Source organism: Danio aesculapii, chromosome 4 (genome assembly GCF_903798145.1).
Source record: "Danio aesculapii chromosome 4, fDanAes4.1, whole genome shotgun sequence".
Classification (NCBI taxonomy): Eukaryota; Metazoa; Chordata; class Actinopteri; order Cypriniformes; family Danionidae; genus Danio; species Danio aesculapii.
The window spans coordinates 30,033,071-30,048,566 of NC_079438.1; the positions used below are offsets into that span (position 1 = coordinate 30,033,071).

General features: G+C 41.8%; 14 non-coding genes across 14 annotated transcripts; all 14 read right to left on the reverse strand.

Annotated features, from left to right (window-relative positions):
* Positions 1–8,173: 8,173 nt before the first annotated feature.
* trnas-uga (transfer RNA serine (anticodon UGA)) lies at positions 8,174–8,255 on the reverse strand. Its single transcript has one exon. It is a non-coding gene; the product is annotated as a tRNA-Ser (tRNA).
* A 284-nt stretch (positions 8,256–8,539) lies between these two features.
* On the reverse strand, positions 8,540–8,612 carry trnak-uuu (transfer RNA lysine (anticodon UUU)). Its single transcript has one exon. It is a non-coding gene; the product is annotated as a tRNA-Lys (tRNA).
* A 599-nt stretch (positions 8,613–9,211) lies between these two features.
* trnap-ugg (transfer RNA proline (anticodon UGG)) lies at positions 9,212–9,293 on the reverse strand. The gene has a single exon. It is a non-coding gene; the product is annotated as a tRNA-Pro (tRNA).
* Positions 9,294–9,757: 464 nt separating this feature from the next.
* trnas-aga (transfer RNA serine (anticodon AGA)) lies at positions 9,758–9,839 on the reverse strand. The gene has a single exon. It is a non-coding gene; the product is annotated as a tRNA-Ser (tRNA).
* A 947-nt stretch (positions 9,840–10,786) lies between these two features.
* Positions 10,787–10,868, reverse strand: trnas-uga (transfer RNA serine (anticodon UGA)). Its single transcript has one exon. It is a non-coding gene; the product is annotated as a tRNA-Ser (tRNA).
* A 464-nt stretch (positions 10,869–11,332) lies between these two features.
* Positions 11,333–11,414, reverse strand: trnas-aga (transfer RNA serine (anticodon AGA)). Its single transcript has one exon. It is a non-coding gene; the product is annotated as a tRNA-Ser (tRNA).
* A 284-nt stretch (positions 11,415–11,698) lies between these two features.
* trnak-uuu (transfer RNA lysine (anticodon UUU)) lies at positions 11,699–11,771 on the reverse strand. The gene has a single exon. It is a non-coding gene; the product is annotated as a tRNA-Lys (tRNA).
* A 601-nt stretch (positions 11,772–12,372) lies between these two features.
* trnas-uga (transfer RNA serine (anticodon UGA)) lies at positions 12,373–12,454 on the reverse strand. The gene has a single exon. It is a non-coding gene; the product is annotated as a tRNA-Ser (tRNA).
* A 284-nt stretch (positions 12,455–12,738) lies between these two features.
* Positions 12,739–12,811, reverse strand: trnak-uuu (transfer RNA lysine (anticodon UUU)). Its single transcript has one exon. It is a non-coding gene; the product is annotated as a tRNA-Lys (tRNA).
* A 600-nt stretch (positions 12,812–13,411) lies between these two features.
* Positions 13,412–13,493, reverse strand: trnas-uga (transfer RNA serine (anticodon UGA)). Its single transcript has one exon. It is a non-coding gene; the product is annotated as a tRNA-Ser (tRNA).
* Positions 13,494–13,957: 464 nt separating this feature from the next.
* Positions 13,958–14,039, reverse strand: trnas-aga (transfer RNA serine (anticodon AGA)). Its single transcript has one exon. It is a non-coding gene; the product is annotated as a tRNA-Ser (tRNA).
* Positions 14,040–14,323: 284 nt separating this feature from the next.
* Positions 14,324–14,396, reverse strand: trnak-uuu (transfer RNA lysine (anticodon UUU)). The gene has a single exon. It is a non-coding gene; the product is annotated as a tRNA-Lys (tRNA).
* A 602-nt stretch (positions 14,397–14,998) lies between these two features.
* trnas-uga (transfer RNA serine (anticodon UGA)) lies at positions 14,999–15,080 on the reverse strand. The gene has a single exon. It is a non-coding gene; the product is annotated as a tRNA-Ser (tRNA).
* A 284-nt stretch (positions 15,081–15,364) lies between these two features.
* trnak-uuu (transfer RNA lysine (anticodon UUU)) lies at positions 15,365–15,437 on the reverse strand. The gene has a single exon. It is a non-coding gene; the product is annotated as a tRNA-Lys (tRNA).
* Between the last annotated feature and the right edge of the window lie 59 nt (positions 15,438–15,496).

Below are 15,496 nucleotides of genomic sequence, written 5' to 3' on the forward strand. Positions count from 1 at the left end.
ATTGGAAAGTTGCGCTGGATCTCTACAAACATCTTCTAGGTTTCAAAAAAGAGGCTGAGGTCTTCGAAGTTCTCAAGTTGAAGCAGTTTATTGTTACAGCAGAGATGGTCGATCGAGCTCTCTCCCACACAATGTCCAAAAACCCACAGTTTATATACAGTTTCTTATCCATAGGTATCATGAGATATCATGTAACATCACCTTATTCCCGGCTCCAATAGCATCCTAGCTTTTTAATTAATGGCTGTATGTTTTTCTGTTTTTACATATCTTAAAGGTCATATAGCATGTGCTTATAATCATGTGTTTGCATATGATCATGTTGTTTCCATACTTTCTAAATGATTCTCCTTATGTATGCTATTTTGGCGAGGGTTGTTTTTGTCTTGTTCAACATATACATTGTCTAAATGTATTGCATACGCTCTGTCATAATGTTCTCACTTTGGCGCATGACCTGCTGTGCTTCAATTGTAAGGCCCTCAATTATAAGGCCCTGCATGTTTGTATGTCTCTTCAGCATCACTTGAATATAGGTATTTCTATAAGTTTTAACAGTGTATTTTAATAGTAATATATATTTTAATAGTGGCAGATTATATTGTGATTACATAATAAAAGTTCCACTATAAATCCCCCCTCAGGGCCTTTATCAAAAAAGTCCCTTTCCTAAATCCCTCGCTGAAGTGCAACTTAAGAATCTAACATTTCGCTCAGTTTTTAACGTTCTTGTGCAACCAAAAAAGTTGCCCATCTACATCTTTATCAATTGTCAGCATCCTTGCGCCGCACTTCAGAGGAGAAACGAAGCCAAACATCTCCTTCCACTTTTGGCTTTAGAAGGAGTAAAAGATCCCGCTCTCCCTAACTAAATACTTTCTTGGGGAGTTCAACACTCAACAATTATTAGTCATGTTAAAACATATGATTTGTCAGCTTTGCTCACAGCAGTGGTTATATAACATATAACATACTTGATTAATCAACACACAAAAATCTCAATATTTGCAGAACATTCATAGCGCCTGTAAAAGGACTATATCTGATGTTTCATTACACGTCGCCAGAGGTACTTCTGAGTACTGTCTGGTGTTGGAGCAGACAGTGAGGTTTTAAACCTCCAGTAGATTCTGCTCTTCTTCTCCTTTGTTGCTGGATACTGGAGTGTCCCTTGACCCGTAGTCATCTTCCCTCTTTCCTCGTGTACATCTGATATCAGCTCCGCCAGCTTCGATGAACTCCTATATACACAGAATTTTATACTAGTAAACGGGTCTAAAAATGATTACACTATCTTTCAGTTCAGTCCATTCTATTAGCATTTTCCTGTATTAAGTTGATGCCTTGCTTAAAACCATTCTCTTTGGGATTTAAAGCCTTTATAAAATTTGTAAAAAGCTAAAGAATTATATTATTATTATTATTTTTAAGACCTTAAAGATGAAAGAAATTTAGGGTAGTAATTGTTCTCAAAACTCATCCAACTGTTCCAAAGACTTCATAGACATGGTCTCTGCAGTCATGCACAGTTCTATTAACTCGCACATCGACCATCTGCTTGGCAGCAGCTTTAGCTATAAATCTGAGAAGAGGGATAACACAACAAAAAAGAATAAAAACAAATATAGCAATTCTTTGAATATTCCAATCTTAATTATTGTCCAATCGCAACTATTGTCCTAATGATCCATACATGGAGGCAAACTAGTCACTAAAGTACTTATCCTCTTCAGCATTCTCTTTTACTTCTTTCCTCAGATTTTCCAATTTTCGCATGGCTTCAGTGAAAGATCCACCTAAGGCGGTGTTATTTGGAATATAGGAGCAGCAAAGGGTGCAGTGATTTACCAAGCCATTTTATTTGTTAGGGCCAATTATTCTCCTAATACTTTAACGTCATCATTTGTGTAATTTATAAATCTTTGTTGGTTGTAATAAATGTAGTTAATCCACTGTAAAAATTGTCATTGCAATTATCCACACTATTATAGAGTCAAGTCCGTCTTTTGCTATATCTCTTGTTTTAAACTCATCTGGTATTACACTAGGTTGGACAATGTGAACTTCTGAGTCAGGTGTATATTGTCACTTAATTCATTGCTTCCAATTCTGCTGTCTTTGTATATCATTTTGCTCTTCAACTCAATCAGTTATCACTTCCTGTATTAGTTTAACTCTAGTACAAATCCCTTTCCATTTCAATGGAATGTTGAGGTGTAATATTCCCCTTCCATTGATCCAGTAGTAGTCTGCTATTTGTTCATATTGTTGTATTAAGGGAAATCATCTTGGCAATTGGACATTTTGTCCAGTGCAATTACCAAGTGTGCTGTTAGCCGTCCTATCGCCTTTTTTTAAACTGGCAACATTATATTCTTTATTGTAGCTGTAGCCATTTGGAAGGTTTGCATATAAACATTTTCTTTTCCCCACATTTGTCAGTCAAATGCCAAATTATTGCACAATTTCCTTTTAAATTTTCTCACATTTGTCGATCCACTTGTTTGGTTATAACATTCATATTCTAATTTCTTATTGCATATTTGTGGGAATCTCTCTTGTTGTTGCTTGAACTTTAAATGTTCATTTCTTTGCTTTCTTTTTTCAACCTATCATTGTTCTCTAATGTAAATTTGGTGCTTCCTATAATATCGAGACATTGGGCCTGGCAAAATGGGCAGTCACAGTACAGTATACTGAATTTTGTACAATATTTTTCTTCAGACGATTGTTCTTTACCTTCATTTTGTTGTGGGATATTCACCCCTTTCCAAGAAAATTAAGAAGTCAATTGTTGGATACTCTTGTCTGACTCCATCAGACTGGGATAATCCTTTACCTTTGGAGAAGTTACCTCTGGGCTTTCACTCATCTTTATTTGCATCATCATCATCAGCAGCAGGAACATCTTCCTTCTGTCGTTCACTGTTCTGTTGCTGTGAATGAACAGCTTCATACATGGCAGTTAGTTTTTCTTATAAGACAAAATTCTTATTTGCCAATGTATTAGACAGGACATTAGCGTTCCATGCAGTGTTAAGTTCCTGTTTCTGTTAGTGTACATGTAAAAGCTCATTAAAGCATCTGTTTACACATCAGTCAAGTTTAATAATCCAAACTTAATCAAGTTTAGTATTTTCACATATTTTTAAAAGAGCTTTGGCCCTCATGGATCTTCTTGTAGCTTTTGACCAGTCCTTGTGATTGTGCATGATAATTTCACTCTAGCCTTTGATTTATTCTTAATTAACAGTAATTCTTTAACATTTTTATTTATTTGTTTGCTTATTCATTTACTTATTTAGCTATTTTTAGTTTACTTCAATTACTCTAAATACTTAATAAATGCACATCCATTATTTGAAATTATTTCTGATGTTATTCCAGATGTAGAAATCATAGTTTTTCTTATTAGAAATATAATTAATCACCACAACCTGTTTTTAATCCTAACCTGTTAAGTAGCACAAACATGTATTTCTTGCCTTGTACTCATTTTAGTATAACCTCAAAACCCTCACTAAATGCTTGAATGTCACTTAAGGTACTGGTTGCTGTCCCTTTCCTCACATTATATTTAGCACAGATGTAACATGGGCAAAACTCACTAATCACTGCATTTAATAAGGAGACCAATCTCCTTGCTGTTTAATTTTTCCTAATACTTTACCCTTGATCAAAATCATGTGCATCTGCAATACGTATACTGTACTTAGAAATGCTGTTGGTGCAATTATTCCTTTATGTATAGGCTATAGACTATGTCTTTTCCTCCCTTTCATGCTAGATTGTTCACAGAGATCTGTTTGTTGTTTAATTTTCACAATGTTCTTTAATTGAGATTGTAGCTCTAAAAGCACTATAGGTGACTTACTACCTCACATCCTGTCGCTTATTTACTTTCAAATCTGCTACAGTGTTTCCTTCAATGACAGACTAATTTATATTTCATCATCTCAAATGCCTTTATTGCATCTGTGTTTCCTGTTAATTCAGAACTGTATTTTTGCAGTCTTTCCTGTTTCATAAATTTTCTCCAGTGCTGTCTTTTGTAAAATTCTTTGCTCTATCAATGCTAAAATCAGTCATCCCTAAAAGTCATCTTATGTTATCTGCATTTTAACTGAGCTAAGTCTATATGGAGATAATTAAATCAGCTACATAGTGTAACAAACTACTATTCATCATAAGGTCTTCAGGCACTTTGGTGTATGTATAATTTTCACCAGCAAATGTAAACACTTATTGGTACCTACCCTCCTCTGCTAATTACCTAAAATAAGCTGAACAGAAATGAATTACTTAACAATATTTGACATCAGGAGGAACATTTGTTCATAAAATGTAGGAACCTCAGCTGGAAGATTTTCTCTCATTGATTGTTCTTATAGCATCTGCTTTTTACCAGCTTTGATGCAGCATAATAAAAAAATTAATTAAAATTAAATCTTATTAGTTACATACACAGTCATGCCTGACTTGAAATATATTTTAAATCGAAAATATCCAATGATTTATTTCATATTATAATCACTAGGTGTTAATAATCCTACTCTCAATAAAACTTCAATATTGTTTTTTATAATAATTTCAGCATTTTTCTTATTTTCTGTGCAGATGTGCATCTGGTTTAATTTTAACCCTCACTGTACTGGTTTATTTTCTAATTATAAATTCAAGTCCTACAATAATAATATTTCTTTAAGTATTTAACACTGCACTTGTTCAAATCATTTAACTTCTGAGCTATTTGTTCATTCAGATGTTGTATTCATTATTGTTTCTCTTTCTCTTGATATTTACTTCTTAAGGCAAGTCCATCATACTGATTAGGTCCACAGCGTTTATGTAATTTTTTGTAAAATCACTGAATCTATCTGGTCTGTTTTGCTCTTTTTTTCCTCATTATTCCTCAAATTTACTTCCCAATTTTTCAGTTATATGGCTACATATGCGAAACAAACTCTATTATATTAAACCCCTTTTTCCCCCCCAAATCATATTTTATTACACTTAGAGCTTCTCACTATTGACTTATTCTAATGTGCTGTTCTTTTTCCTTTAATTTCTTCCTGGTATTAATTTTCTAAGTCTAAATCTCTTTCAGGATCATACATTTCATAGACAAATTCTGCTTTTTACTAGCCCTGCTTCAGAAATGTGAAACTTAATCTATTTTCCCCATTATCAATTGTCTTACTTACATCTTCTATCTGTTATAATTAATAGATAGTATCTTTTTATTCTGTAATTCTTAATTAATTCAAATTGCTTTTAATAAATGTGAAGTCCTAATTTATATAATACCTTCCTTCCTGACTAATTTGACAGGAGTCTAATTTGATTCAAGAAAGGGTCCACTTTTGTTTTAATCTGCAATGTACTTGATTTGCATCATAGTTCTACTGGGCTTTTGAGATTGAGTTTGCTAGGCCACAGCCAATCTCTCTCCCTCGCACCCCGAGGCAACTGTTCCATAGATGGGGCAGTCTTTGCATTGTTGTATTCAGGAATCCCCACATTTCCTGCATTTTGAAGGAGTTAAAGTGTAGAGCATTCCTCCTTCCTCTTGGTGATGGCTTCTCTTTCACCCAGCTGATGTTGCTGGAAAGCTTAGCTTTTTTGATCAGTTTATCAGTCTCTTGTTTCTCCTTCTTTAAGTGTCTCTTGAACATATGTGGATGGGTCAAGTCTCAGTAGTTCTCTGTATGCAGTGCCTGGCTCACTGCTTTAGTTCATGTAATAAGAGTCCACAGTCAACAATTTGCTCCTTGTGTTTCTCCAAACACCTTATTCTATTTCCCAGTGCCTTCAGGAATGTCCGGCAGGCGAAAAGACAAGGACCCTTCAAAGTCCATCTCTGTGCCCCTTAATTTAATATATACTTAATATATAATATATATTTGCTTAGTTTTTATCTAAACATTTTTCCACTTTCCCATGTTTCCTTTATCAAATAAAGACTCCTCTCATCTATGTTCTTCTCTTTGCTGCCCAACAGCTGATTTTTCCTAATATTTATTACTAAATCATCTGTATTTTGTATTAATTTTCTATTTTGTTAGTTTTCTTCTAATTCCATTTCTTTAGCTTCAGCTTGTGCTTAACTTATTTATTTTTCTCCTAATTTATTTTAGTGTTTTCTCACTAGTTGGTCTTTCTTTACATTGTTTTAATTTCTCTAGCATTTTCTATACCTGTTTCAAGTTTACAGTACATATTTCTTACTCTTTTTTCACACTCATCATTTTACTTTTTACCTTTTGTCTTATTCTTTTCATTTATAATTATTATTTTTCAGAGTTTGTATTTACTCACACACTGCTTACATCAAATGTTCTTTCCTTTTGCCATTATTTTCTTTTCTGTTCTCTCTTTGTTCAGTATTTAATTATAAATTATTTATATCTTAAATATTCATTCTAAATTCTAAGTATTATTCCTCTCTGTTCCCAAATGTTTAACTTATTACTTTATTCTTTTATATAACACATTTTTTATTTTCCAAATTGTATTTACTTTACCATATCCTATACTCTTTACACCTCATTAATATTAAATCAGATACTATTATTCACTAAATTAAATTCTAAGAATTTATATTATGATCTCTTTGTATGCACAAATGTCAACCTATGTTATATACTTCTCCTTAATTTAATATATTTCTCTTTATATCTTTCTATCTGAACTGAATTCATTTATTTCCTAAATATTATAATATCTTCCCTAAACTGCATCAGTGTCTTCTATATTTTTCTTTATTACACAATATTTCACAGTCCATCTTTATATTATAATCTACAATGATGATTCTTTTATCTCACTCTTTATCACAAACACTAAACACAAACACTTAACCACACTCTCACATTCTAGTCCCTCAAATTTAGAGGACTCATTCACTCAACATTTGTCCCTTTATCTACAGGGCTCATTCAGTCATTCATTCCTCTCAGTGTACCACAGTGTCCATCCCTGCCATGCTCCACTTAAGGGACTGTGCAGAAGGGGGGCTCTGCCTGTCCACCAATATGGAATTTTACACAACCATTCACACAGACACAGACACACACAACACTAAAGCAATAACCATAGGAATTTCCTTGCGCACGTCTCTATATTCTAATCTGCTTTTAATCTCTTAACTGTCACCACACATTCAGAACTCACTGTTGAAATCTAAATCTGTTCTATGTATATCCTATATTGTTAAAAAACTTCCCAAATCTGAGTAACAGTTACTAGTTAACGTCTTTCGCTATCAAGGCCTCTTAACGAGCAAACACAGATCATTTGCATGCAAACTATTCTTTTTTTTTTTAATCTGGAATCCAAACCTCCCTCTATTAATTTTATTTCTTTTATTTCTTTTGGAGGAACAGTTAAAATGTCTTTATCATCACAAGCAGGTCCTGAGAGACAAAACAAACTTTTTTACATGCAAAACTCTTAATTGTTGTGGCCACTTTGCTTGCTTTGTCCCTCCAGCACAGCATGTGCAATTTTTATTCATTCTCTAATCAATTAATATTTTATCTGTATTTTAATCTCTTATAAAACTCACTTTCTCTCACACTACAACTTAGTAATTTCTCTCTAGCTCTCATCATCCTTAAACACACACCCTACTCATGCTTTAACCTTCTAAATCTCTTACCATATGCATCTTCATTCACAAATGTCTCAGCATTTGCATTCTTATTCTCATTCTCATTCAATCTAATTATCTTTTCCAAAACATTCCCCATTCTCTTCGGTCCAGACCACATACATATATAAAAACACAACATATAGACTAACACAGGTCATCCACTGAGATCCAGCCCTCCCTGTAGGTGCTTTTGGGATCAGATTAAAGGCCTCCTCCCAATTTCCCTGCCTCTATCGGGAGAGTCTTACTCAATCCACAGGCAAGTACAGAGACGCGGAGCGCTCCTTTGCTCTAATCACACCTAAAGCAAGCGATCATTTCCAGTGCTACCTCGCGCGCCTTGCTCCCGCCTCTCGCGTAGCAATCCATGCATGTACCTCTCTTTCATACGCATATAATTTACAGCCATTCGTTAGTATATAATACAAAGCCATTGTTAGTGCACAAGGCCCGCAACCAAACGTCGCAAAAGCCACAGTTCCTCTCACAGAGAGAAAAAGCAAAAGCAGCTGGCTGTTCCGTATTCGGCAGGGTTCGAACCTGCGCGGGGAGACCCCAATGGATTTCAAGTCCATCGCCTTAACCACTCGGCCACGACTACAGACATCTGCTTTCTCTCTCCTGCTGAGGTGGCAACCAAGCACAGGGTCAACAGGGGTAGAGGAAGATGCACTAGCTCTAGTGCAACTTTTCCGTACAATCTCTGGGAAGCAGGGACAGCATAGCTCTCTAATCTAACAAACTCAGCTAACTTCATGGGCACTCTTTCCACACAAGCTGATGATCTGAATTCAGAGCAACGTGCTCTCGCAGGCCACACCACAATGGACAGCCACCAAGTGATATGAAAAGAACAACGAGGTCTCTGACAAACCGACAGGCCTTCGCCCGAACAGGGACTTGAACCCTGGACCCTCAGATTAAAAGTCTGATGCTCTACCGACTGAGCTCTCCGGGCTCCTGTATGCTGAAGCACCTGTTTGCGGAGTTGGACCTCTGCGAGCCCCTTGCCGGCTAACAACACTTTCTCATCACAGCACAGACCTGCGTCCTCTTAAAAAAAACAGATGCAGGCGTCCTCAGGAAACGGCGTTTCAGAGCTGTGCCATGCCACTGCTGAGCTGCACCGTGAAAGACCTTGAAGTCATTAGGTGTTACCAAAGCCATGGTCCAAAAGCATGGCCAAAAGCACATTTCGCCTGGGCCTTTTGGAACTGTGCTAGCATCAGTCTTGAAAAGAGCTGTGCATAAAGCAACTCTCCAGAAGCAGATAGAGTGGGGAAAATGTGCCACAAAGGGACAGCCAAAAAGGACGGGGCGACTTGGAAAAAAACTATCAAATCCCAATCTTGATGAGCCGTACAAGATGTTGCTGTCGATTTATTGAACGTTTCTCTAGGCAACATCAGAGTGTAGGGACTACAAAAAAACTAAATTGCGACTAGTCGCTGGACTTGAATTATTCAATATGGGATTAAACACGCAGGCCCGCAACCAAACGTCGCAAAAGCCACAGTTCCTCTCACAGAGAGAAAAAGCAAAAGCAGTTGGCCGTTCCGTAGTCGGCAGGGTTCGAACCTGCGCGGGGAGACCCCAATGGATTCCAAGTGCATCGCCTCAACCTATCGGCCACGACTACGCATGGTGGCAGCACGTTGACTTTTTCTGCTGAATGTGGGCAACATTGAACGCAGCACAGTTGGGGCATAAATGGCCTGAGGTTGTAAAAAGCAGCACAAGCATTGCTCACAGTTAACAGGAACACGCTGCCATGACCCGTATTCGAACCGGGGTTGCTGCGGCCACAACACAGAGTACTGACCACTATACAATCACGGCACACCGCTCGCTCACCGATAAGTTCTGTAGCTGCCTGGACACTAAGGGACACTGGTTTGTGACCGTGATTCAAACTGGGATTTCTCTGGCCACAACACAGAGTACGGATGACTGTACGGTTGCGGCAAACCACTGTCGCTCACCCACAGCTGCCTGGTCACTAAGTGACAGGGGCTTGTTTGTGAGTTGCAGAGGAGGATTCCAATTACGTATAGGAGGCTTGAAAGAAAAGAGAACAACAACATAAGTGGACGTGCAAAACATCGTAGTCGGCAGGATTCGAACCTGCGCGGGGAAACCCCAATGGATTTCTAGTCCATCGCCTTAACCACTCGGCCACGACTACAGACGTCTGCTTTTTCTCTCCTGCTGAGGTGGCAACCAAGCACAGGGTCAACAGGGGTAGAGGAAGGTGCACTAGCTCTTGTGCAACTTTTCTGTACAATCTCTGGGAAGCAGGGACAGCATAGCTCTCTGATCTAACACACTCAGCTAACTTCATGGGCACTCTTTCCACACAAGCTGATGATCTGAATTCAGAGCAACGTGCTCTCGCAGGCCACACCACAATGGACAGCCACCAAGTGATATGAAAAGAACAACGAGGTCTCTGACAAATAGACAGGCCTACGCCCAAACGGGGACTTGAACCCTGGACCCTCAGATTAAAAGTCTGATGCTCTACCTACTGAGCTATCCGGGCTCCTGTCTGCCGAGGCACCTGTTTGCGGAGTTGGACCTCTGCAAGCCCCTTGCCGGCTAACAAAACTTTCTCATCACAGCACAGACCTGCGTCCTCTTAAAAAAAACAGATGCAGGCGTCCTCCAGGAAACGGCGTTTCAGAGCTGTGCCATGCCACTGCTGAGCTACACCGTGAAAGACCTTGAAGTCATTAGGTGTTACCAAAGCCATGGTCCAAAAGCACATTTCGCCTGGGCCTTTTGGAACTGTGCTAGCATCAGTCTTGAAAAGAGCTGTGCATAAAGCAACTCTCCAGAAGCAGATGGAGTGGGGAAAATGTGCCACAAAGGGACAGCCAAAACGGACTGGGCGACTTGGAAAAAAAACTATCAAATCCCAATCTTGATGAGCCGTACAAGATGTTGCTGTCGATTTATTGAACGTTTCTCTAGGCAACATCAGAGTGTAGGGACTACAAAAAAAGCTAAATTGCGACTAGTCGCTGGACTTGAATTATTTAATATGGGATTAAACACGCAGGCCCGCAACCAAATGTCGCAAATGCCACAGTTCCTCTCACAGAGAGAAAAAGCAAAAGCAGCTGGCCTTTCCGTAATCAGCAGGGTTCGAACCTGCGCGGGGAGACCCCAATGGATTTCAAGTCCATCGCCTTAACCTCTCGGCCACGACTACGCATGGTCGCAGCTCGTTGACTTTTTCTGCTGAATGTGGGCAACATTGAACGCAGCACAGTTGGGGCATAAATGGCCTGAGGTTGTAAAAAGCAGCACAAGCATTGCTCGCAGTTAACAGGAACACGCTGCCGTGACCCGGATTCGATCCGGGGTTGCTGCGGCCACAACACAGAGTACTGACCACTATACGATCACGGCACACCGCTCGCTCACCGATAAGCTCTGCAGCTGCCTGGACACTAAGGGACACTGGTTTGTGACCGTGATTCAAACTGGGATTTCTCTGGCCACAACACAGAGTACGGATGACTGTACGGTCGCGGCAAACCACTGTCGCTCACCCACAGCTGCCTGGTCACTAAGTGACAGGGGCTTGTTTGTGAGTTGCAGAGGAGGATTCCAATTACGTATAGGAGGCTTGAAAGAAAAGAGAACAACAACATAAGTGGACGTGCAATACAACGTAGTCGGCAGGATTCGAACCTGCGCGGGGAAACCCCAATGGATTTCTAGTCCATCACCTTAACCACTCGGCCACGACTACAGACGTCTGCTTTCTCTCTCCTGCTGAGGTGGCAACCAAGCACAGGGTCAACAGGGGTAGAGGAAGGTGCACTAGCTCTAGTGCAACTTTTCCGTACAATCTCTGGGAAGCAGGGACAGCATATCTCTCTAATCTAACAAACTCAGCTAACTTCATGGGCACTCTTTCCACACAAGCTGATGATCTGAATTCAGAGCAACGTGCTCTCGCAGGCCACACCACAATGGACAGCCACCAAGTGATATGAAAAGAACAACGAGGTCTCTGACAAACAGACAGGCCTTCGCCCGAACAGGGACTTGAACCCTGGACCCTCAGATTAAAAGTCTGATGCTCTACCTACTGAGCTATCCAGGCTCCTGTCTGCCGAGGCACCTGTTTGCGGAGTTGGACCTCTGCAAGCCCCTTGCCGGCTAACAACACTTTCTCATCACAGCACAGACCTGCGTCCTCTTAAAAAAACCAGATGCAGGCGTCCTCCAGGAAACGGCGTTTCAGAGCTGTGCCATGCCACTGCTGAGCTGCACCGTGAAAGACCTTGAAGTCATTAGGTGTTACCAAAGCCATGGTCCAAAAGCATGGCCAAAAGCACATTTCGCCTGGGCCTTTTGGAACTGTGCTAGCATCAGTCTTGAAAAGAGCTGTGCATAAAGCAACTCTCCAGAAGCAGATGGAGTGGGGAAAATGTGCCACAAAGGGACAGCCAAAACGGACTGGGCGACTTGGAAAAAAAACTATCAAATCCCAATCTTATGAGCCGTACAAGATGTTGCTGTCGATTTATTGAACGTTTCTCTAGGCAACATCAGAGTGTAGGGACTACAAAAAAAGCTAAATTGCGACTAGTCGCTGGACTTGAATTATTCAATATGGGATTAAACACGCAGGCCCGCAACCAAACGTCGCAAAAGCCACAGTTCCTCTCACAGAGAGAAAAAGCAAAAGCAGCTGGCTGTTCCGTATTCGGCAGGGTTCGAACCTGCGCGGGGAGACCCCAATGGATTTCAAGTCCATCGCCTTAACCACTCGGCCACGACTACAGACGTCTGCTTTCTCTCTCCTGCTGAGGTGGCAACCAAGCACAGGGTCAACAGGGGTAGAGGAAGGTGCACTAGCTCTAGTGCAACTTTTCCGTACAATCTCTGGGAAGCAGGGACAGCATAGCTCTCTAATCTAACAAACTCAGCTAACTTCATGGGCACTCTTTCCACACAAGCTGATGATCTGAATTCAGAGCAACGTGCTCTCGCAGGCCACACTACAATGGACAGCCACCAAGTGATATGAAAAGAACAACGAGGTCTCTGACAAACCGACAGGCCTTCGCCCGAACAGGGACTTGAACCCTGGACCCTCAGATTAAAAGTCTGATGCTCTACCGACTGAGCTATCCGGGCTCCTGTATGCTGAAGCACCTGTTTGCGGAGTTGGACCTCTGCAAGCCCCTTGCCGGCTAACAACACTTTCTCATCACAGCACAGACCTGCGTCCTCTTAAAAAAAACAGATGCAGGCGTCCTCAGGAAACGGCGTTTCAGAGCTGTGCCATGCCACTGCTGAGCTGCACCGTGAAAGACCTTGAAGTCATTAGGTGTTACCAAAGCCATGGTCCAAAAGCATGGCCAAAAGCACATTTCGCCTGGGCCTTTTGGAACTGTGCTAGCATCAGTCTTGAAAAGAGCTGTGCATAAAGCAACTCTCCAGAAGCAGATAGAGTGGGGAAAATGTGCCTCAAAGGGACAGCCAAAAAGGACGGGGCGACTTGGAAAAAAAACTATCAAATCCCAATCTTGATGAGCCGTACAAGATGTTGCTATCGATTTATTGAACGTTTCTCTAGGCAACATCAGAGTGTAGGGACTACAAAAAAACTAAATTGCGACTAGTCGCTGGACTTGAATTATTCAATATGGGATTAAACACGCAGGCCCGCAACCAAACGTCGCAAAAGCCACAGTTCCTCTCACAGAGAGAAAAAGCAAAAGCAGCTGGCTGTTCCGTAGTCGGCAGGGTTCGAACCTGCGCGGGGAGACCCCAATGGATTTCAAGTCCATCGCCTTAACCTCTCGGCCACGACTACGCATGGTGGCAGCACGTTGACTTTTTCTGCTGAATGTGGGCAACATTGAACGCAGCACAGTTGGGGCATAAATGGCCTGAGGTTGTAAAAAGCAGCACAAGCATTGCTCGCAGTTAACAGGAACACGCTTCCGTGACCCGGATTCGAACTGGGGTTGCTGCGGCCACAACACAGAGTACTGACCACTATACGATCACGGCACACCGCTCGCTCACCGATAAGTTCTGCAGCTGCCTGGACACTAAGGGACTCTGGTTTGTGACCATGATTCAAACTGGGATTTCTCTGGCCACAACACAGAGTACGGATGACTGTACGGTCGCGGCAAACCACTGTCGCTCACCCACAGCTGCCTGGTCACTAAGTGACAGGGGCTTGTTTGTGAGTTGCAGAGGAGGATTCCAATTACGTATAGGAGGCTTGAAAGAAAAGAGAACAACAACATAAGTGGACGTGCAAAACAACGTAGTCGGCAGGATTCGAACCTGCGCGGGGAAACCCCAATGGATTTCTAGTCCATCGCCTTAACCACTCGGCCACGACTACAGACGTCTGCTTTCTCTCTCCTGCTGAGGTGGCAACCAAGCACAGGGTCAACAGGGGTAGAGGAAGGTGCACTAGCTCTAGTGCAACTTTTCCGTACAATCTCTGGGAAGCAGGGACAGCATAGCTCTCTAATCTAACAAACTCAGCTAACTTCATGGGCACTCTTTCCACACAAGCTGATGATCTGAATTCAGAGCAACGTGCTCTCGCAGGCCACACCACAATGGACAGCCACCAAGTGATATGAAAAGAACAACGAGGTCTCTGACAAACAGACAGGCCTTCGCCCGAACAGGGACTTGAACCCAGGACCCTCAGATTAAAAGTCTGATGCTCTACCGACTGAGCTACCCGGGCTCCTATCTGCCGAGGCACCTGTTTGCGGAGTTGGACCTCTGCAAGCCCCTTGCCGGCTAACAACACTTTCTCATCACAGCACAGACCTGCGTCCTCTTAAAAAGACCAGATGCAGGCGTCCTCCAGGAAACGGCGTTTCAGAGCTGTGCCATGCCACTGCTGAGCTGCACCGTGAAAGACCTTGAAGTCATTAGGTGTTACCAAAGCCATGGTCCAAAAGCATGGCCAAAAGCACATTTCGCCTGGGCCTTTTGGAACTGTGCTAGCATCAGTCTTGAAAAGAGCTGTGCATAAAGCAACTCTCCAGAAGCAGATGGAGTGGGGAAAATGTGCCACAAAGGGACAGCCAAAACGGACTGGGCGACTTGGAAAAAAAACTATCAAATCCCAATCTTATGAGCCGTACAAGATGTTGCTGTCGATTTATTGAACGTTTCTCTAGGCAACATCAGAGTGTAGGGACTACAAAAAAAAGCTAAATTGCGACTAGTCGCTGGACTTGAATTATTCAATATGGGATTAAACACGCAGGCCCGCAACCAAACGTCGCAAAAGCCACAGTTCCTCTCACAGAGAGAAAAAGCAAAAGCAGCTGGCTGTTCCGTATTCGGCAGGGTTCGAACCTGCGCGGGGAGACCCCAATGGATTTCAAGTCCATCGCCTTAACCACTCGGCCACGACTACAGACGTCTGCTTTCTCTCTCCTGCTGAGGTGGCAACCAAGCACAGGGTCAACAGGGGTAGAGGAAGGTGCACTAGCTCTAGTGCAACTTTTCCGTACAATCTCTGGGAAGCAGGGACAGCATAGCTCTCTAATCTAACAAACTCAGCTAACTTCATGGGCACTCTTTCCACACAAGCTGATGATCTGAATTCAGAGCAACGTGCTCTCGCAGGCCACACTACAATGGACAGCCACCAAGTGATATGAAAAGAACAACGAGGTCTCTGACAAACCGACAGGCCTTCGCCCGAACAGGGACTTGAACCCTGGACCCTCAGATTAAAAGTCTGATGCTCTACCGACTGAGCTATCCGGGCTCCTGTATGCTGAAGCACCTGTTTGCGGAGTTGGACCTCTGCAAGCCCCTTGCCGGCTA